Source organism: Rhea pennata, chromosome 10 (genome assembly GCF_028389875.1).
Source record: "Rhea pennata isolate bPtePen1 chromosome 10, bPtePen1.pri, whole genome shotgun sequence".
Taxonomy (NCBI): Eukaryota; Metazoa; Chordata; class Aves; order Rheiformes; family Rheidae; genus Rhea; species Rhea pennata.
In genome coordinates this window covers 23,934,767-23,957,363 of record NC_084672.1, presented here as the reverse complement: position 1 = coordinate 23,957,363, position 22,597 = coordinate 23,934,767, and the positions used below count along the sequence as shown (strand labels likewise).

Here is a 22,597-nt window from a genome sequence, read left to right as displayed (position 1 = left end):
AAAACTTCGTGTAATGAAACATAATTTGGAGAAGGCAAGAGTCTGTTCTGAATGATTCAAAAGACTTAAAGAATTTCTTTTTAAGGTATTCGTGTGTTATAAATGGGACTCTATCTGAACTTGTCTACCTGTTATCTTTAAATTTAATAATATCCTAGTCTTATTTAAAGCACCGTTCGTCTGAGTATGCCCTTTCATCAGAAAGACTATTGGCATCAGTTCTGAAGTCTTCAGCATCTCTCTACTAACAAAAACCACCTCCTTGTTATGCAAGCTGTAGAAATATGTGCAGGTTTCAGTGGCTTATGAGGAATGTCAAACCTTTACATGCACAGAGATTGCACTCGGGTGTGCCAGTATATAACTCAAAAGTTTCCTTTGTAAGGGCAAAATTAAGATCTAGATGTTCTTGTGGTGCTGTGTTTGAAACGTGGGCTACCCATGAATTAGGGGAACGGAGAGTGATACTTCGAGTGGTATTTGCAAGGCTTTTGCAAGCAGCAGTGTTTTTCTTTTTTACTTAAGTGTCAGATAAATATTGTTCTGAGTACTGCCCAAGTACAGTGCCAGAATAACTTCTACTGGCTTTGACCTTTCTTTTTCATTTGAGCAGAACAAATGTAGATATCAGTTTTAGGGTGTATTCAGAGAGGAATTTGTAAATTATTGCATCTGCACAGGAGCTTTACTTCTAAAGTGCAGTTAAGGCCATCAGCTTTGCACTCTGTTCTCCTCCAGGTCTTGAATGTAACTATCTTTCTGGTGAAAAAACAGGAAAATTTACCCAACAAGATATGACTCGTTCCCCTCCTCGTGCTGCTGCTTTCCTGTCTTTTGAGGGCAAACCTAGTCTGCAAACAACCTTAACGTGATCGTTTGGGTCCTCTGTGGCACACTGCTGCTTACCTGCGCACCAGGCATAGTTTTAATATCTACTGCTAGTTGGCAGAAAATGCTGCTTGCTGATTCTGTACGGTCAAAGCTGATCTCTTTCTTCATGTCCCTTCTGACAAGAAGTGCTCGTTTTCATCCGTTGCTAATCCTTTAATGTTAGCTAGGTTAGGTCAAATCAATACAGTCAAGAGCGGCCTTGTGGGAGGATGATCCGCTCTTTCCCGTTACGAGATTTGGGGGCAAAAACTGGAGGTAGGTTCAGAACAAACAGAAGAAGGTTGGTTTTCAGGCAATGAATAACACTCATAGAACCAGCCAAAGGATGTTGGGGCTGCAGAAAGGTCGTGCGGGTTCAGAGGGAGACTGGGCAAGCTCATGATGAAATTCCATTAAGCATTACTGAATATGCAGAAACATAACTGACTTGGGAAGGGCCAGAATTAAAAATAATTTTGGAGGTTGGAAAAGTTGCACAGAGAAGTTGTGTACACTTGCCCTCTTCTTTCTGTATACCAGGCATGTACTTACAGTTTCAGACTCAAAACTAAGCTAAATGGGCCTCATTCTTAGGTTCAGCTCTGTTGGCATTCGGAGGCTTTAGTTGTTTTAATGCTCTCCTCAGAGCTGTATCCATTCGTGATCTTTAATGGGTTAGCAACCAGAGCAGTATGTAGATGGAGGTACAGGTGGCATCTTTGAGCTACTCTCGTCTGATTGAAGTTTAAAAATGTGGGCTAAGGCTAAGCACAGAGTTCTCTGTTGCACCTAACAGTGGAGCTCTGATGTGGGTAAGACTGGAGGAGAAGTTTTGCCACATGGTTGAAGCTGTGATGGAAGAAAGAGTGAAGGAGTTTTGCCATGTGGTTGGAAATCCTAAGGAAAACCTATCGGCTTCAGAATGACTTCAGGTTGTGTAAAGGAGGGAAATAAGGCAAGAAAAAGGAACAATGTGAGGGTAATCATAGAATTATAAGGTTGGAAGGGACCTCTGGAGATCATCTGGTCAAACCCTCAGCATAGCCCTGTGTGGGGGTTGAACCCACGACCTTAGCATTAGCAGCACCATGCCCTAACCACCTGAGCTAAACCTGAATAGTCACATATCTAGCAGTTTCCTTGCTAAAATGAGTTCTCAGCCTTCAGTAGTCCTTGGTTGTGTTGATCCTACCTTCTTGTAAGGTGGCTGGATGAACCAGATTAGGGAACCAACCTCAGAGAAGATAGAATGAATATTTAAAGCATGTCTGTAGCGTGATCCCCTCATTAGCAAAGAGGGTACTAATGTGATAGGAACAAGGCGGAGTGGTATGTTGGGAGCTGCCTTAACTTGGCAATGTTTTTGAGGGGAAACGCTCACGTAACTGCGCAGCTTAAGTGATCCTTCCTTGCTCCTTCCTCACTCTTTTGCTCTTGCACATAACATGCAGCTTAAGTTTGCTGAACTCTGATTGTCGTGCCAACTTTCCCCTGCCAAAGAGGCATTCCTTGTGTGTTGGCAGAATAGGAGAGGAATGTTTCATTTTACAAACTCATCTGTTTATTGCTTTTAGCCGTTAGGCAGACTCTGCCTTGAAGTTGCCTATTGAGGGTGAGGCTTTAGTATATACAGATGCTCCTACTAGTTTCCTCGCTGCCACTGAAGGTGCTTTAGATCTCTGGAGTGTTTAAAAATGTTAGTACCTTTGAAGTTTTGAAATTGGATTAATATTTTGGAGGTTTGTCTCTGTATATTTGACTTGGAACAGTAATATGTTCCAGGTGTTATGCCAAAGCTGTTTGACAGTGAGTTCTTCTGAAAAGACTTTCTTGTGCACCAGCAATGGTCTACAAAGACCTTATTTCTTCATACGGCCGTAGAACTCTTTGGTTTAAAATTTGCTGACTTGCACATGTCTTGAGCCAAGCCTGATAGTGGCTCATTTGAAGACTGACTGCGTTGGTTTCTGGAGCGCCGATTCAAATTCTGTGTGCGGCTGAACAAGCTTCTCGTTGTTCAAACTCAAGATGAGTGCTGGAGCGTCACGTTGGCTACTAAAGTTTTGTTCCAGCATCTAATACTATTTGGAGATTTCTTACCTTTGTGTGAAGACTTTGCAGTGCAGAAGTGTCCATTAGGTTAGATTTTTTTTTTTATCATGTTGCCATGCTTTCATTTGGTAATCCATTTTAAAGATGGATTTCTTAAGTATTATGCAGAGTTTTGTGCTGCTAACTAGTAATCAAATAATAACAAGACTAAATACAAAAGACTTCAAAACTGTCTGTAGACCAGCTTCCCGAGAGAACGAATAAAAAATGATTTTGTAGAGTTGTCTTCCCTGCTATGACAGAAGCTGTGTCTTCCTCTGGGAGCCAAAAAGTATGTGCAGTATAGCCCAAACTAGAAAGTACTCTGTCTCTGGGAATCACTTCTGTTCTGACTGGCACAGATCCCCCCCCCAGCTCCTGGAGGAGATGAAAGATCTGGTTGTGTACTCAAAGGTAGCAAATATTATTTATTCATGAGCTGCCTTCAGGGACATTAGTTTTTACTCTGTTGCGACTAAAGCAAGCTCAGAAGCTGACTTCTCATCTAGCTTTGAAAAATAATGGAGAAAAACATGTAGTGAAGCTTAAAGCTTCTGGTGTGGCCTTTTTCTCTCACTGACAACTGGAAAAGGATTTTGGTGCCTGCGGAGCTTCCCCAGTTGATTTGATAGTGTTTGTCTGAATGCTGTGGCCTTTGAGGTCTGAACAGAAATGCTGCTTGTTGGCACTGTGCTGAGAACAGGCAGGTGCCTTCGCCTTGCTTATGTCAAGTGATGCAGAGGAGTATGTCCTGAGTACAGCTGCTTGGGTCTCATGCCTAGCTCCCCAAATGTTTCACGTACGTTTTTGGCATTCTGTAAAATCCTTGTTCTGTAAAATAAATTTTTCCCGAAGAGTTTTTTTTTTGGGGGGAAACCAAAGCAACCTTATTGAAAGCAGATTCTGCGTTACTTCCGTATCATTGTGCAAAGCCAAGGTCCGGGCAGTTCAGCCTGGCATCTGTGCCAGGGCATGTGTAACCCTAAAGCCTAGCTAGTGCTCTCAAGGAGATGCCAAAGGAAATGGGCAAAGTGGCTGGCGGTACTAATGAACATGCAAAAGTTTAATTGTCTGTCAAAAGCTGGAAAATGTCTATCTTGCTGTTGGTTTCAGACTGCCTCCTTCATTCTCCTTCCCTCTTCTCAGCCTTCATCTTCCCTTTCAGAAGAGGCACAAGCCCCTCTTACTCTGCGTAAGCTGTACAGCTTGCTGAAAGTGTTAAGACAAAATGGAACTCGTTACCATGATAAACCTGCGCACCAACCGAGTTGTCCATATGTATTCAAGCTTGTTCACCATTGCTGCTGCTTTGCTACGAGTGTTGGCTTTCTGTTTTGTGCCATACTGGCAGCTGAACAAGGTTTTCAGCCTCTCATGCAGGTTGCTGCTCTGACGTGTGCTGCAATCATAAGCCAAGTCCTTCTCATTACCCTAGGGTCCCTCACGCTTTGCTTGAGAGGCCTTGGTACTGGACAGGGCTTCTGGACAAGCCCAGCAATGTTGATGCAGGGGTGAGTCAGAAAATGAGCTCAATCCAGCTTTCAAGTCTCCAATGCTCTCGTGAGCCTGGGAGTCCTGTATGAGAACGTGCTGTTATGGGAATGTGGGAGAGCCAGGGAGGAGTCCTGTTTGCTGTGCTGCGGGTTGAAAGGTCTCTTAATAAATTGGTTTTCTGAAGCACGGACGGAGTTTTGTAACTTGGCCTTACTAGCAGGAAGTCGTAGGGACTGACCAATGTTGGGAATTTAAGTTACACTTTGGTTCTTCCATAATGCGCTTGTGTTCTTGTCGTCAAGCAGGACGTGAATAATATGTAATTCCTGGCTTCAGGCCTTAACCCTAGCAGAGCTTGAGATGATTTATTTGCTTTTATTTCTTAAGTAAATAAATGTAACTTAGAGCGCGTTATAAATAGGTTTTTCTGCTTAGCTGCTGTGTTTGCAGATGCCAGTACTTCTTGGAGGTTATTTATATCAACAAACTGAGGTAGTTTTTGACCAAATATCTCAATATGGCGTTTCTGTGCAGTACTTCTTCCCCCCACTCTCCCAAGCTGCAGTGTTGGGATGTGTTGAAGGTGGAAAATGAGCAAGCTTCCCTAGGTCAAAAAGCATTTAAATGGATGTGTCAGGTTCATGGGATAGTCCATCTGGTCTGTGCTCAAGAGTGCTGTACAGATTGGGTTGTCAAGTCAATAAAAAGCACTGCGATCCCACTTTGACTCTGTGTATAGGTGCTTGCATGTCCTCTGCAATTTAGCCGAGTTCGAGTTTGGCTGGTTCTTCCTTTGGCCTTTGATTGGGTCAAATAATCTAATTTTACTTGGTGCTAGGCTGTAAAGTTTTCCTTAATGCTTTAAAAGAAGCCTGATACAGGGAGATCATATTCAGCTGCCTGATGTCTTTCTGTTTTGGATGGATGAGTGTTGCTTAGACCTTCTAAGCTGAAGCCGTAAGTGGTGCGTTTTCCTCATCCCAGCGGCTGGCTTCGCTCACAATTTGGTGCTGGGTAGTTGAAGTCAAGGATTAATAATGATAGCTGCTGTGAGCTCTTTAAGACTTTTTGAAGTCTCTTAAAATGCAACTGAGCAAACCTCCTAGCTTTTTGAGGGAAGAAATAATGAGCGATATGGAGAGAACATAGGCTAGCAAGAAGCTTATAAAAGTACAGGACAGAGGTAGACCCAAATTCCTGCGTGCTTCGGTCCAAGTGGTGACTCTTGAGTAATCGTGACTTTGACACATCTTGTGCTTGCTGTTGGAGAAAAGCCAAAAAATACTCTTCTTGCTAATGTAGAGCACAGGGCTTTCTCAAAGACAAAAGCTTACTTCTGCCAGTCAGAGTAGAGAGTAGACCACACTTCTTTTCCCTGACATGTATTTATGGAAGCAGTAGTATCAAAGGGTGGTATGAACTCTTAAATTTCTACCTCTGCGATAATAATTTGGAAAATAAGAAAAGTTCTAGCTTAGGGATAGACTTTGAATGCACTTAGATATTTGGGAGCCAGGGGCTCCTTATAGCATGTTACAGAGCGCGTTGTGTGTAGGGGAAGTCTGCCTTGTAGTTCAGTGTGTCAGATGAGCCTATGTTCTAGATGGCTGTTAAAGCTCTTCACAACTTGAACTTGCTCATTTCAATTTATTTGTGTTTGAACAGTGCACACTTCTCAAACGGAAGCCAAATGCCTAAGTTTTGAAAGAAAAATGAAGCAACCTGTATCTGGTCATCCAGGGTAGAGTTATTTTCCAGAAACACTTTGAAACCATTCAGTTTTGGTTCAGCCTTGGTATCACCCCTTATGAAGCACTCATCCTTACAAACTGGTGTTTGAGCCCTGCTCTGCCGTATGAGCTATGCACTTTTGGAGGGTGTTATTTGAGGGGAGGGAAAAACGAGAAACAAAGACAAAACCCCCTTACGCTTCCTTCTGACCAAAGAGCCTGGAGCATCTCGGGAGATGTAGTCAACCCAAGGATGCTGCCTCCTGGGAGTTCACATTTGGGATCCTGTTTGCCAGGGTGGGAAAGCAGCTTACTGAAAACACAAACCATAATCACTGAGCAGTCAAACATCTGTATTTTAAGAAAAACACTGTCCTCTTCTGAATGAAAACTCATGCCCTGATTTGTTGTAAGGAGAAATACTAGATTTTTCTATAGGAAAAGGTGTTTGGCTCTGTAAAGTGCAAAGCAAGATTGGAAGCTGTTGCATTTAGACTTTCTAAAGTGTTTACTCTTTTTCCTTCTTTTTAAAATCTCTACAGGTATGACTGGCTAGCTGCTGTGCTGCTCTGATGCCCCAGTATTTGCTTACGCTGTGATTTTGGATAATAAAGACAAGTGAATTACGAAACATATGGTGAGTGTCATTTGACTTGATATTCTGGAAGGTCTTAGCACGCAACTCCCATCCTTATTCTTAAAAAAAAAAAAAAAAAAAATCTGTAAGGGGAGATGGTATAAAATTCAGTAACATCTAGCCAAAGTACATGAAGTGTCCATCAAACCTGCAGGAGGACGCTTAGAGATCTGAATTAAAGCTCCTCAATTTCTATTCCATGTTTCCATTTCAGTATTTTTCATTCTGTCAGTGCTGTGTTTTGGGTTTTTGTTTTGTTTTTTACCAAAAATAATTTGTCTGAAAACTTAATGCAAATTGCATCCCTGATTGAATTTCCTTAGCTTTAGTTCTAGAAACGTGTGTTGCGAACTGGAAACCAGGTAACTGTAAGGATGTTGTCTGTGATGAATACCTTTTATAGGGAAGTTGTTCAAGCTGGGTAGGTTATAAAGTAGGGGAGAGTCCAAAGTCTTTCATGAGTAACTGGAAGCTTCTCTAAAAGCACTTTAACTTTGTTATGAAATAAGCAGAAAACTAAAAATTGTAGATGTTGAGAACTTTTTTTCCAGAACTGAGAGCAAAGCAAGTAATGCTCCTTGGTGAGAGTGTTTGACTTCAGCATATGTAGGACACTTACTGCCTGTTTCATGAAATCAGTGATGAAAAAAAATCTTTTTGGAAATGCTGTTTCTACGTTTGGATAAAGTGACTTCACAGAACAAATTCTTTCTAAATTGTAATTTCTGTTTTATATTTCTCATACAGAAAGCCTAATGAGCTTTTTGAGTTTTGGTAGTCTCAACTAAATAGGAGGTGGGGGGTTGGGGAGGGAAGGGATGAGGGGAGCATGGCAGGAACAGTTTCATGCTTCCAGCCCGAAGGAGAAATGTCTTGTCAATTTTGCTTCATACTGTATGTCATTATTTTGCCATTTTAGCCCTTAAAAGCAATTTCCCTCTTGATGCCAGTAGTATGCGTGTCATTAATTCCTTGAAACTTCTTAGTTTGAGCAGTTCAGACTGGTGCAGTATGGTGCTTTTAATATCCTTCTGTGGATCCAGTAGGGACTGCAGTTATCCAACTGTGCTATATTTCATATTCTTTTGTCTTAAAGATAAGCTGCTGGAGTCTAAAGAAGCATGCCGTTGACATGATGTTGTGGATGGTTTCTTGTGTGGCTTGAAGTCATTGGCTTGTTTTTTTTTCTTCATCCCTGCCTGAAGCATGTTTGGGGTCTTGGGAACCTTTTTATCAGATGAAGTGGTTTCTATGGAGTTTGGAATCAGCATGCTTTTTTCACCTGAGAGAAGCTTCTGCCCAATTCAAGATGTCCAATTTCCCCCACACACACACACCACCACCACTTGCTTTCTGGTCAGTCACTTGCACACAGATGTGGATTTTAAGCAGAGACTGTTGGACAATATGAATACCAAATCATATAATGAGTAAAGCCAAGTGTACTTTTCCCTTGCTTTTAATATATAGTAGAAGTTGACAATGTATTACGGAAATTCTTTATCAGTTTCAAGACTGAAAAAGTGGTGCTGTCTCAGCCACTGATCTTGCTCCTGACCTGCCTGCACCTGTATCCCATTCCTGCCTCCTGCCTCTTATTTTGCTGTGTGTTTTAACTTCTTCGTATTTAAACATGCCCCATGTCATGCTTTCGTTAGCCCATAATTCTCTGTAGGCTAGCACACCGGCTCAAGTCATTGCTCTTCAAGGACCGTTTGTATCCTCACCTGAACGTTCCCTGCCTCAGGCCCCTCCAGCAGAGATGCGCTGGCCTGGCTTATTCTCAGCATTGATGCGGCCTCAGCTCCTGCGCTGGTGATAGGGAAACGCTTTGTCCGTAAGAGTGAAGAGTCAGCTCCTGACTCTGTTCTCCTTCAATGTGCTTGGTGAGCCTGCAGCACCATATCCACAGCATTTGGAGGAACCTGGTGTTAGGAGCAATTTTGGGGGGATAGCATAAACAAACAAGCACAACAGTGAAACTCCCAGCTTAAACAGTTGCACATGGGGTGTGTGTCTGCTGGCTCAGTGAGTGGTGCTTTGCAGGGGCTTTCTACAAAAGAGAGAGAGATTCACTACATACTAATATGAGATATTCCTCGACCAGTGGTAACACGTACAAGATAACGTCTAAGCAGCTGAGGCTGATTGCAGAGTGGACTTCTCTGTGGAGTGCTGGAGGAAGCTAGTTGCAACCAAAGGCTTTGTGTGTGGTTTGGAGAGAGAAAAAAAAAAAAAAGAAAAAGAGAGAGAGAGAGAGAGAGATGGTAGCGAAAGCCTTAGGTGCCTCTGCTGTTCAGCAGCTGCGTATTGTGTGGTTCTGATGAGTGAGTGGTACTGAAAATACTCTTCTGTGCTCGAAGCTTTCTAGTTGTATTAGTCATCCATCAGACTTCTGGATTATTTAAGTGCTAAAGCTCTCCTCAAAGAACAGTGATATCTATTTGTAGAAGAGTACATAATGTGAAGTGCAATTCCAGTATATTAGTGTTACTCTGCTTAAGATGTTCTCAGGAATGCTTTGTCCCCTGATGCGGGACTTCATGATCTATAAAGCCCGTTTGTGATCTTGTAAGGCTTCTGGTTTGGTCCTAGGGCTTCGAATGATAATGTCATTAGAGCTTCTTCTCAGCTTTCAGCTTTTTCTCACAAAATCAAGCTTCTAGTTTAGTGTCATGTAGCTTTACCTTTTGGGCATTGAACTCGAACTGATAAATCCCAAGTAAAAAGGACAGCGACTGAAAAGATGCTTTGTAGTGTTAAACAGAAATACTTGTTTTGTTAAGCATGGTGGCCCTAAATCAAACAGTTAATGACCAAAACCATCTTGCATAGCTTCTCAACTTATACTTGGTATAAATCTGAAAATGCCTGGAGCTGAACTGATCCCCTTTTAACCTGTAATTCCTCTTTCTCCAGCAGAACTGCTTCTGAAAAATCCTTAGGGCTGCTGCTAGCTAGAATATTGATTATAATACAACATGATTATATTTTTATGAACTTAGAGAATTTGAATCTCTGAAGTTAACCTGTGTGCAATACCTAAGTAACACTATGTTCTAACCTCAAAATCAAGCATAGTATTTCATGTAACATTTGAGATTGGTATGCTGGGAAAACGTTTGTTCTTGCTTATGCAGTCTGCTTTTTTGTGACTTGTTATTTTTTGCTCAAATGTTGCAGATAGTCTGTTTCCTCTAGCAACAGCCACCAGATGTTTAGCTGAACAAGGCTTAATTCTTTAAAAATGACCTCTAAGAAATGTGTGAAGGCGAACCCGGGGGTGGAACAATTGTATGTCAGCATGATTTCCATTTACTTGCTTAAAAACCCAGTGCACATTTGCAGTTTGATTAGAACAACGATAGATTTTTTTTTTATTGTACAGCATGAAGCCTTCTCTGTAGTTTTTAGTGTTTCCATAAATGTACTGTTCTGAGGAAAAATCCAACTGTCTCAGGGAAATTGGCATTATTTGGGCAATTAGTGCTATATGTGCCTAATCTCTCTGGTGGATATGCTGCCATGCTGATGCTGCTGTGAATTCTTGTCATCTAGGCTTCTTATCTAGCCACGGGTCTTCCATGGTCTTGTTTTTTGCTAGGCTCATTCTGGTTATTTAACATCTCTATGGGAGGTCAACTGCTGTCTCAGTTTCGCAGGTGGGTAAAAGAGGGGAGAGTGCCCTGCTGCATGTGTATTGGGTCTTCTGAGTTCTGCTAATGGTTTGCGGGCCATGATCCAGTCACCGGTTTTGTTGGTAAGTCGCTCATCTAATCTGCCAGTGCCTCCTGGGAGCAGAGCTGATGGCCTAATGTTTTATAGAGGGTATGGGGTGAGTAGAGTCCTGACAGTGACTCCTGAGAGGTTCAAGCAGCCTCTCTCTGAAACATGCTCTTTCTAGGCCTTTGAGGAGCGCTGAGCTCAGTGCTGGAGACTACACAGGGACACCACGCTGGGGGTGAATGATCTGGTACACAGATTCTTGGGTCTGTTTTGCTCTTTTGTTCTCTTCGGAGAGTATGTGGCCTTTTTCTGGGCATGCAGAGTCCAGACAAATCAGAGTTAAGCTGTGCTGTGTTAACACACACTCCTGTCCAACATGCTTTAGGTGACCCTGCTTGAGCAAGGGGTTGGACTAGATGATCTCCAGAGGTCTCTTCCAACCTCAACCATTCTGTGATTCTGTGAGGGTTTCCCTTCCCCCCCCCCCCCCAAGAATATTTTCTTCCAGATCCAGTTATGCTTCCCTTGTTGTGCAATTCTGACATGAAGGGGAGTGTGTGTGTGTGTGTGTGTGTGTGTGTGTGTGTGTGTGTGTATTGGAGGGAGGACCAAGTCGGCTGTAATAGTCTCCTCTTGCCTTGAGGCATGGTCTGACCTTAAGCTTAAAGTACAGAACAAGCAGTAGCTACTGTAGCGTCTCCAAAAGCACATCTGTGAACAGCATGATCAGTACAGGTAGGACGCAGCCGTTCTTGAGGAATCTAAACACATGAAAAGTGACATAGATGATCTTCAAGAACAAGTTTTAGTGGCCTCTGTCCAGGGGCGTTAGTGACAGGTCCATACTCAAAGTATACATTGAGGAAAGTAGTACAGCTTTGCAAAGGGTTGCAAGGTGTCAGAGTTCAGAGCATCTGCTTGTTTAGGTGAGAGGTGTTTCTGGAGATAAAACTGACCTTCTACAGGAAGCACTTCAGGCTTCAGTACAAAGGCTCCAGTTGTTTCAGTTAGATATCTCAGTGCATACTAGCCCATTTTCGGATGCCTTTCTGGAAGTTCTTGATGCCTCCCACGAAATTGTGACATAACTTGGGAGGGAGGTAACTTCACTATCGTGTTCTCCCAGGAAGATGTGCGACTGGTATTTGAAGAAATACCTCCAGCTCCTCTCTCTTGTGTTGCTTGTGTTAGGTTCATGTTTTAAGTAACTTTCAAAAACAGGTGTGTGGTGATACTTGTGGTGATAGTAAGGAAGGCTTTACTAAAATGTGCTCGTGATTCATGTACTCGCTGGCTACTCACTGGGTCTTACTGCTGTCATCTATTGTTGTCTTCCTTGCGCAGGAATTTGCATTTGTTTCTTCTTCAAGTCTAATCTAGATAGCTCCTTTTTTTTTTTTAATACTACCAAAATATTTTACTTAGTAAATATCTACCAGTTTTGAAATCTAGCATTTCCTATCCTCTTTTCTCCTGATGGGATGGGGGAGGGAGGTCATGCTATATTCTAGTGCTTGAAAAACATGTGAGGGTGGAAGACGTGGCTGCAGTTTTAGTTAAAGCTTTTTCTGCTGCGGTTAACGCAAATGAAAGCCCTTGTGTTCTTGGCGTCCTGCTATTAGACAGGATACAAAAAGAGCTACTGGAAACTATCAGACAACGGCTGATATTTAGGAAGCAAAACTCTTCAACTATGTGCGTTTATCTTGAGTTCTTGGAAGAATCATAAACGTCCAATTGTCTGCAACGTTCTTAGCTGTTAATCTCATGGAGCTACAGTATGTAACAACTTGCTGCTGCTGCTAAGGGTCATACCATCTACCTGTAACTTTCCTTCTACTGGCTCCAAGACTCTCTTTTTTTTTTAACCTCTCGGTAAGGATTCAGCCCAGGAACCTGACAGAAAGCTGCTCACTTACTGCTAGGTGAGTGAGGTGAGTTGGCTTGCATGGACTTTGTTGGAGTGCCAGAGCCAGTGAAATGGAGAGTCTGGGAGCATCTGATGGATGGAGGAGTAGGGGCATGCCTTTTAAGCTAGTTAAATGTTAAATTTGCTAAGCCATCTTTAAAACTTCTCAGATATGTACCAGGCATGGATGTGACTTGCTTTTTCTGGTAACCTAAAGGCTACTCAGTTTTTCTTACAAACTCATCTCGGTCATTTTCAGCCAGCAGGAGACAGCTAAAGCTTGCCTCAGACATCCAGTCTGTCTTTCCTTGTACCCAGGACGGCGGCAGAGGAGAAAGCTAGGACTAGGCAAGGTCAGGAGGAGATGCGTGGGAACAGGGAGTGGTGCAGCCAGGCTCTGCTCTGATTTACCTGGCCTGTTTTGGGGATGCTGGATACCAAAGCTCTCCCTCTAACCCCAGCAACAGGCTCATGAGTGCTGGAACATGCTGCTCCTCGGCGCTCAAGAAATAATAGGTCTGTCTTGCTCCCCTGAGGGTGTAGCGTGCCAGTGGGAGAACTGCTAGTGTGAAGCTGTTTTGTACCTCCTGGGCAGGGTGTTGTCTGTCTGCTTCTATGACAAGCCGTGACCGTGACTTATAGCTGATGGCTTTGGGGAGGCAACTTTGGGTTGGAGTTGCTCTGTCTTTGCTTAGCTTCAGGTTTTTAGCCTCAGTCTGGTGGCTAAGGCAGCTGTAGTCTAGGCTAATGATGGTCTGTTAACTTCCCTGGAGAGGGAGTGGAAGAGCCTGAACCATTCTGTGATGTGGAAGCAGCTTTTCAGACTTCTAGGGTGCTTTAGAGGATTTGTGGAGCCACTTGAGGATTCACTTGAAATTAGCTAGTCAGGCCAACATGAAAAGTGTTACTGAAAATGTTACTGGGATAAACTGATGGCTGACTGAGAAAGGTTTGCGTACTTTTTATGTACCTCAGGTCATGAGAAACCTGGAGGTAAATGCTTAACTGCTTCACTTCTCAGTTTTTGGAATTTTTTTTTAACTTGAACCTTCTTACAGTGCTTCAGCACTTGCAGTTCACTGAATATTAAACATGTCATCATGTATCTGAGCTACAATAAGATCCAAACTAGAAACAGAGCACAAATGAAGCTTTGACTTGCACCCAAACTCCGTGTGTAGTTATGCTGTCATAAATAGATCTACGAAAGCTTTTCTGCAGCGGTGCATGGATGCCTAGTCTTACTGGTTGCTTTTCCATGGAAAACCAGAAAAGCATGTTAATTGACATGTCCTGTAACTGGTCGCCACATGGATCAGGCCTAAGCTGCTTGCTTATACTGACACGTGAGTTGGGAAGGTTGTTTTACAGAAAAACTGACCTCTTAAAAAATAAATAAAAAACGCTAAATTGTACCTTCCACAGTAGTCCAAGGAATGTTTCTTTTCAGTGCCTGTACCTTCTTAATTCTTTTATTTTCTCAACATGCAAGTGTGCAGGGGAGGCTGGAAGAGATGCCTGTATTCAGGGCCCTTCCAAGGGAGACCAAAAGAGTCCTAGCAGTAACCAAACCCACTGCTGCACAGCTGAACCAGTATGGACAGCCACGCTAACAAGCACTGATTTGCTAGGTGCTGGATCTTGGCTGGCTGCTTGTGCGTTTGTAACGGAGCACTCCATTCAGTGGCGCATCTGGTTCCTGGGCATCTGGCATCTTTTATATCCTTTTTGGGAATGCTTTGGTGTGAGAGATCCCAGGTTGTGCTTTTGCATGTGCCCCATGGAAGCAAAAGGATAAGCTTCAGATAGGCACTGTCCTGCTTACTTCCTAGCCAGCTGACAGATAATGATAAGCAATTGCTGCTGGTAAATACATAGTTATTGTCCGTTCTTCTCTGCCTCGAGCAGCAGTGGGGATTTGCAATGTTGTGATAAGTCATTCTGATCAAGAGTGCAGCTAATGAACCCCCCTCTCAGCAGAACCTAGCTTATGCCAACTGTTTGACATCTAACTGGTACTTTGTAGACATGTCCAGGCAATGATCAACCCTACACAAAGATGTCTGAATATGTTTAAATAGCTTCCCCCTTCTCTCCATTTTATTGCCTTGTTTTATCTCCGTGTGCAGTTTCATCTGATTGTGCTGAAACAGTTCGTGCGGAAGGATGGTTGTCAGACCAAGAGAATTTAGTTCCTATGTTAAGGTTGAGGTTTTTATGTGCTGGAAAGTCCAGCTTTTAGCATTTCCTCTAAAAGGCAGCAGATGTCAGATTGTCCTCAGTGTCCCTTTCTCCTAAACTACTTCAGTTGAATTAGAATCAAATCTGTACAATTTCTGTGATGAAACAGTTTTCTATCATCACTTCGTTCTCATTTATGAACGAAGAAAAAGAAAAGGCTTTGTCTGATGTCAATGTCCAAGTTGGCATCTTTGAAAGCTGCATCACGTTTTGTTTTGTGAGATGCTGTCTTCAGGGGACATAGTGCTAATCCTTTGAGCAAGAACCCCAACTTGTCTCATATTAGCCCCAGAAACTAGGGGTTCAAAATGAACAGGAGCTATCTCACTGAGACAAGCTGAAGGGTACTGTTCTGCAAGCCATGGACACCAAAAGTTTACGTAGGTTCAGAAAGAAATGGGACAAGTTCATACAATGGCGGCGGGGGGGGGGGGGTTGGAAACGGGGCAGATTTTTGCATATTAGAATACCACCTTGGGTCATTAAATAAAGTGTGTGTGTGTGTGTCCCTGACTCCCAACACTATGCATTTCCTGTGCTCCATGGTCTTAGAGATCTCCTGCTGGCCACTTAAGGTGGGAGTTTGTCCATGTGGATCTTCTGTCTCCCTTACTGCAGTTTTTATGTTCTGATTGCACCTGTGCTTTCACTGCATGAGTTTCTTAAAATCCCAAATGCCTCATACCTTGTGCCACCTGCAGTTTCTCGTGATTTGACTGAGAAAGCTAAGCTGTAAGTGGCTTGCGTTTTCATTTACATGTGGTGATTCAAAGTGATATTTTGTAGCTGAGAATGGAACAAAGAGTGAAACAGTGTATTTTGATAGTGTTAAAACATAATGCCCAGTAAGTGCTTGTATATCACACACTTTTTAAAATAAAAGTCATCCTTTGTGCTTTGAAACCTAGAAATGATTCCAATGTGGCAGAACTGCATTGTAGGCTGAAGAACTGGGCTTATTTTATCAGCTTTCTCAAGGTTGTGCTAATTGGATAGATGGGAATAGATACTGTAAAGAAGTCATTCATTTTGAAAATGTACTTTAAAGGGGGTACTTGACCATAATCCGGCTTCTATGGCATATTTTAGGCAGCTCAGCTGTCTCTTTAACTGATTTAGAGGTGGGAGAGGACATAGAATGGGAGGTTGGTGCCTTTTGGAGGTCAGAGAGACCCTTAGTAGTGGAAGCACTTGGACTTCTCCCATGGTAAGGAGATGAGTTTCTTAATGGGCCAAAAAAACCCATTGTTGAAGCCTTATGTATTTTTGTTGTTCACAGATCTGTCCCAGTTTGTCCATGGTAATATGTGAAAGCATTTATCCTCCAGGCAGAAGAAAGAAGAAAATGGATGGCCGTAGGAGTCACTCTGCTGCGTTGGACTACTTAATATTCCTACTTTTTTTCTTTTTGTGGGAGGACTCAAAGCTCCTGTTGTGTCACCAGCCCAGAATAGTGCAGTAGATCCATGGCAATCTGAAGGGTCATTTCACTACCGCTCCTTCTCAGCGAGAGAAGGGAGGGGAGAAAATTAGTATGTTTTAATGTTTTAGATCATGATCTTATAACTAGTAGGCTGGAATAAGGTGTTGTCTGTGGTATTCAACAAAATTGTTGCTCTATGTGAAGAAATCTGCCAGTTGTAACTAGCCAAGGCCATGTGTTGCAGGGCAAAGTAATATTGTTATCTGCATGTGCTTTCCTTGTGCTTTTCCTATAAAAATCTGCATATTTTCTTAATGTTAAAAGATAAACTACACATTGATTTTAGACTTGGTGAGAATTAAAGATTGGAATGAGTAGTTCCCTGAAGCCCTTAGAGCTTCTCATTCATTGCAGCATGGGCAGCTGGAATGATTGCAAGTTGTTACGAGGCTGATATTCATGACCTGGCGAGGTGAAGCTTTGAGCAGCAAAATATCAAACTGGCAGGAAAATCCTGGAGACTGATACTGCTGCCATGTAAAACTGGAAGTAACCTGGGATCATCCAGTCTAATTTCCAGCTTAGAAGTCAACCTTATGTTCAATGGCAGATATGCTTTATAGTCAAAGTATTTTCCCAAAATATATCCACTTTCTTCTCCAGCTCCAAGGGAACTAGTAGCTGCTTCTAATAGCTGCACCTTCCTTATTTTTTTCTTTGCTGGCTATGTTGGCTTCAGTTTCTCCCCATCACTAATCCGGGGGGAGCCAAAAAGCATCTTCTCAACTCTATATACCAAACTCACTTGAGCTGCCTTAGTCTTATCATAGGGCTTTGCTCCGATTCTTGAGTGACGTTTATGCTTCTCCCTGCAGTGTTGCTGTTTTGAAGCCGTTAGAGAAAGGGAAATGCAGCAGCACTGAGCTCTTCCTACATCTTCCTACCCGCGCTTAGAATTTCCTCAGTTTATGTGGTTACTCCTGTTTGGACATCAAACAGGACCTTTCATCACGTGATCTTTCTTAGCACAACCTTGCGTGGGGTAGTTGTTCTGCTTTGACCATTAAAACACTCCTCAGATTTCCCTGAGGATATAATCCTGCTCACTCTGTTAGGAACAGAATTACTGGTCATAAGGAATGGCTCTGAATTTGACTGTTTGAAAATACCCTGTTCAAGCCGTCCCCTTTTAAGTGGGTTTTGTTTGTTTTGTTCTTTAGTCTTGTATCCTAAAATTTGTGGAGTATTTCCTCCAACTTTTTGCCTTGAAGTTTCCCAAACAGAACAGGACAGACTGGGGATCCAGGCTAGGAATAACCATCTGAGGTTTCTCTGGGAACAGACTATCTTTCCCCCCCCCCCCATCTCCTCCAGTCACTTTATCTATTTCCCTACTGTATTAAACTTTCTTTTATACATTTAATAGCCAGCTCCAACTTAAAATACCTACCTAATGCTCACTCTCATTTGTTAACAAGTAACCTTATGTGGTTACTGATATGTTTATTTTTGTATTTGCAAACCAACAGCAAAGCTAACTTATACCATATGCTTTTGGAGGAAAGTTGCACCCGTATGGACGTCATGGGGGGGGGGGAGGGGGGAAAGGTGCCTAGCTGAGATGCGCATGCTTTGCCTCAGTCTTTTGAATGTTGGTAGTATTGCAGGACTAAATCACTTTGAGAATGGAAGCTGTAAAACATGGTTTTGATGACTGTATAATCCAGTACTTATTCAGACAGAAGTGCTGAAGCTTTTCTTGTGGTTAGAGATGAGTGTTGCTCCTCTCCTGTATGGTGCATTTGTGTTTCACAGCATAGTTGAGCTTGTGCTTCATTATTTTCTTCAATGAAGGTGTGAGGGTATCTTTCTTCTGGCTTTAGCATGAAGTCTATAGAAATTTAAGCATTGAAGCCTTTGTTAAATGGGATTGAACTACGTTAATGGGTTCAGAAGCTTGCAAAACAGGGACTCTGATGCGTAAGGCCAACATGGAAGCAAATTCCTTTAGGAAATGGAGCAAAATGTTAGTCTTTTTGCTAACTGTGTAGGACTTAACTATACCCTCATTCATACCTGTTGGTATTTATAGTTTTAATGCTATGTGCCTTGCCTTTCCTTCCTAATAGATTGCAGGACCATGAGCGGGTGGAAGATTTGTTTGTTTTGGCATAATATCCACTTTACGTAGGCATGTCTCAAGTTTACAGCAAACAAGAGCCAGGCTATGAACTGTGCAAAGTCCCAAACAGTAGGGTAGGAAGAGGACTAGGATGAGTTGACTTGTAAAATTCTCTCTCTCTGAAACTAAAATCTTTTCAGCTGATTTCCCATACTAACATACTGAACCTTGGGTTTCTTTGGCTTTATTTCTTAGGGAGTTATCTCACCCATTTTTCTATTCAGATATAAATTAATCATTGACAACCAAACGAGCAAACATAATTAGCACTTTTCACAAAAAAGAACTGTACTTTGTACATAATTGCAGGAACATGAATTCTAAATGAAAGGCATCAAGCCACATAAGTTGGGAGTGATGTGAGAAAAGCTGGAGGAGATGCTGTGCTTTGAGCTAGCTGAGAACTAATGATAGGTTTTTGCAAGAAACAGAAGGACTTGGTTGTCTCTCTTCATATATTGTCCTTTTAGTAAAACCATACACAATGTTTGCACCGGGTCCTTAAGTCTATATGGGAAGATGTTCACTTTTCTAATAGTACTTCCAGAAGCAACCTGTCTTCCCTCTCTTAAATTCTCTTTATATTAAGAGCTGCTTCTGAGACATGTAACACAAGTGTTTTTGCCTTAAGCTGATGTTGCTATATCAAATTCATGCAAGCTTGAATGCTTATGTCAGTGCTGTTTGCTTTTGCTGCTTGCAGTCATTGCTCGAAACCAAATGTACTATGGGTGGGTATCCAGTATTGTCAGTTCTGATGCAATGTAATGCTTGTTCACATCAAGTACCCAGTAGTAACCTGACGTGGTGGTTTTCACTGTTCACAAACTTCAGTGGTGATTCTCTTCTGCAGTTGAAGAACTTCAATTTGAGTAGATGTAGTCAAAATGACAAGATGCCTTGGCAAATGGAAGCATCCACTGAAGGTAGCTGAGGAATTTGATTGCTGCCTGACTGCTGTTTTTTAATCTGGGAAATAAGTGTCAGGTGGTGGGATGGAGCTGTGATGCAGACCGAGGATTATCAGTAGTTGTTCTGGAGACTGGCAGACACTGGAACTTTGTATGCTTGGAGCTGGGCATTGCAGCCACCTGAGCAGAAGAGTGTCACTAAATACATCTGGCTGTGATGATGGAGAAAAAAATGCGCTGCAGCAGCTTGATATCTCTTTCTAGCTATTGATATTACTAGCTGATCTCTTTGTGGAGACGGAGGGTTATCTGCATAGTCCATCTCTCGTCTCGCACTATGAATGTGCAGATGGAAATGGTTGCCTTCCATCACTATGCAGGGATTGCATGGACTGCTGACATTAACAACGTCTCACTGCATCTCTTGAAAATACAACTTTTTCTCAGTGGATGTTCCCCTTTGGTGAAAGGGCAGCATGATGTCTAGGAGTGCAGCCTGGTCTCTGCCACCTTGATTTGTGAACTTACCTTCAGGATAACAAAGTGGACTAAAAAAGGATGGTGCTGTCTCCTAAGTGGGCTGAACTCTGCAGGTTCAAAGTTGTACAGTTGTGATATACTTAAGAAAAGGAGGGAAACTTCACAAACTTGGTGTGTGAAAGCAAACACTATCAACTGGATGGGTACAGCCAAAGGAGATTGCGAGAGCTTGTCAAGACTGTCTTTATGAGAAACCTGAGAATATTTGTTGCTATCTCTTAAACTGTTCATGCCACACAGGTCTGCAGTAGTATGTTGAGCTGTTTTATGTCAGGTATCACAGAATTGTTGAAGTTGGAAGGGACCTCTGGAGATCATCTAGTCCAAACCCCCTGCTCAAGCAGGGTCACCTAGAGCATGTTAGACAGGGTTGCGTCCAGGCGGGCCTTGCATATCTCCAGAGAAGGAGACTCCACAGCCTCTCTAGGCAACCTGGTCCAGTGCTCACCCTCACAATAGAGAAGTTCTTCCTTATATTCAAGTGGAACTACCTGTGTATCAGTTTTTGCCCATTGCATCTTGTCCTACGCTGGACTCCCTCTGGTAGTTCCAGGTGTCTCTTGTACTGGAGAGCCCAAAACTGGATGCGGTACTCCAGATGTGGCCTCACCAGGACTGAGTAGAGGGGCAGGATCACCTCCCTCAACCTGCTGGCAACTCTCTTCCTAATGCACCCCAGGATACCACTGGCCTTCTCGGCTACAAGGGCATATTGCTGGCTCACGGTCAATTTGTCCACCAGCACTCCCAGGTCCTTCTCTGCAGAGCTGCTTTCCAGCAGGTCAGCTCCCAGCCCTCCAGCAGGTGCATGGGGCTATTCTCCCTAGGTGCAGGACCCTGCACTCGCCTTTGTTGGACTTCATGAGGTTCCTCTCCACCCAATTCTCCAACCTGTCCAGGTATCTCTGAAATAAGAGTGTGTAAGTCTGGAGACGCTCTCTCTCCTGATGCCATGCTCACTACTTACTGTAGCATGCAAACCTTGTCTTGATGGGTAGTGTAAGTGGTTTTATAAAAAGATAAGCCATATGAAGCACAGGTACAGAAATGACAATCATGGGATGGTGCTTGCTAATAAGTGTGGAAAAAGCTGAAATATCCTTCCAACACATTAGTATTTTTAAACCATTACCAACTTGCATACCTCAGGTTTTAAAAAAAAATCAAAACAAAAAAAAGCAGCAAGGTAACCTTCAAGCTAACATTTTTTTAAAAAAAACTGTGCGACCTGCTCTCTGGACTGTGTATGACGTCTGCTTGGTATTCCATTGCAGGTTGTTGATTGGGCTACTTTCTTGCCATATTGAGGAAGTAACTAGGTGCAAATATTTACTTTCTGTGAACATATGCAACTGCCTAACTATGTATCTTGGGATTATTATGTTATAATTACCCCACTGAGGAAGTGCAAGGTTTTATGGAGCTTATAATATTTGTGTAGGTGTATCCTATCTTGCTGCTTGTGGGCATGGAATGGAACCAGTAACCAAGCCTGTACCTTGCACTGGGAAGGAGGCAACATCAAAACTACTAGCAAAACTGCAGTAGTGACCTTTGCTTTTTTTTTTTTTTTTTTTTTAAAGGCAAGAGACTGAACTATTCTACAAAACTGTCACAGAGCTCCAAAGCGTCTTCTGGCCCTCCTGCAAGGGGGCCTGTTACTTTTCCAGCAGCTATCTTGCTTTGTCTGCGCATCATTCTTGGCTTCTTTCAATTGCTTAGACTACCTGGGTCAGTCTTTTTGGACAGCTAAATTGTTTCAGAAGGATATTCTGTTGGGAGCTCTGAAAAAGGAAGCCTTGAATTTTAGGGGCAGCAGAAAGGAAAAAGTCATTTGTCATAGGTGGTAAGGATACTGACCTATAGGATAGTACTTTGGGGAGGCTTGGGGTGTTTTTCTTCTTTTCTTTTTCTTTTTTTTCCCTCCTTGAAGAGCTCATTTGGGGACTGTAGCACAGCTGCAGAGATGACTTTGTGGAATGCTTATCCTATAACTCCATAATTTGCTGCCCCTAAGGAGGGGGAGGAGACAAAAAATAAACAAATAAAAAATAGGGAGATGTTTGTGGATCAGGTGCTAGTGGGCAAGGAGTATGCTGAGCTGCTGCCCCCCTTCGGTAGCAGCTTTTGGATTTGTTTGCCCATGCCTTAGCAGCACGTTTCTAGGCTCGAACAAGGAATATTGGCTGTTTCCTCTTCCCCCACCTTATGCTCTTGAACATGCTTACATAGCTGCAAGGCTCCTCACCCATTTAAAGTCTGTTTGACAGCAATGTGACTCCAATAAACAGCACGTTAAAAGTTTGGGAAGATTGTCTTATATAGACAGTCTGCTCTTAGCATCGGCACTACTGAATTTGGGAGATGCTGGTCTTCTAGCTAAACATCCTTTCCTTCACTGTATTTCCATTTGATCAAGCAGCTCCTTTTGAGGAGTTTCCAGTGAGGAGCAACTGGGAAACGGGGATCGAACAAAGCCTATTGGGCACCCCTGAGTCTGAGGGATGGAGTCGCCTGGGTGCGGCAGGGTTGTCTACCCTGCCATGATCTGTGGGCTCTGCCTGTTGGATTTTTGAAGCTTAGCTTCACACGCTGCAATGCATTTTAACTTTTCCATACTGACCTTTCTTTCCATCTTCTAGCTTTGTTGTTTCAAATCATGCCCCTTCTTGCAACTTTTTCTTTGAGTCCTCCTCTCATATGAGGTGGTACAGTGGTGAAACAGCTGCTGCAGTTTCTGTGACACTGGATATTGCCGTACCGTAGGACACTACTGCATGAAGTCTTTCTTACAGCCAGATTTGCTTTAACTGATGTTGGATAGTCTTCCCTGCATGGTACAG

The 22,597-nt window shown here is 42.8% G+C and overlaps 1 protein-coding gene across 4 annotated transcripts in view; it reads left to right on the top strand.

Moving 5' to 3' along the window:
* CSNK1G1 (casein kinase 1 gamma 1) overlaps positions 1-22,597 on the top strand; it is a 119,867-nt gene that overhangs the window by 14,544 nt on the left and 82,726 nt on the right. For 3 of the 4 annotated variants that reach the window (XM_062583885.1, XM_062583882.1, XM_062583883.1), the window contains exon 2: positions 6,728-6,822. The gene's annotated coding sequence lies outside the window, so the exon portion shown is untranslated. Of the gene's footprint in view, positions 1-6,727; positions 6,823-22,597 lie in introns of those variants that run through there. The other variant, XM_062583889.1, reaches the window with a different exon arrangement.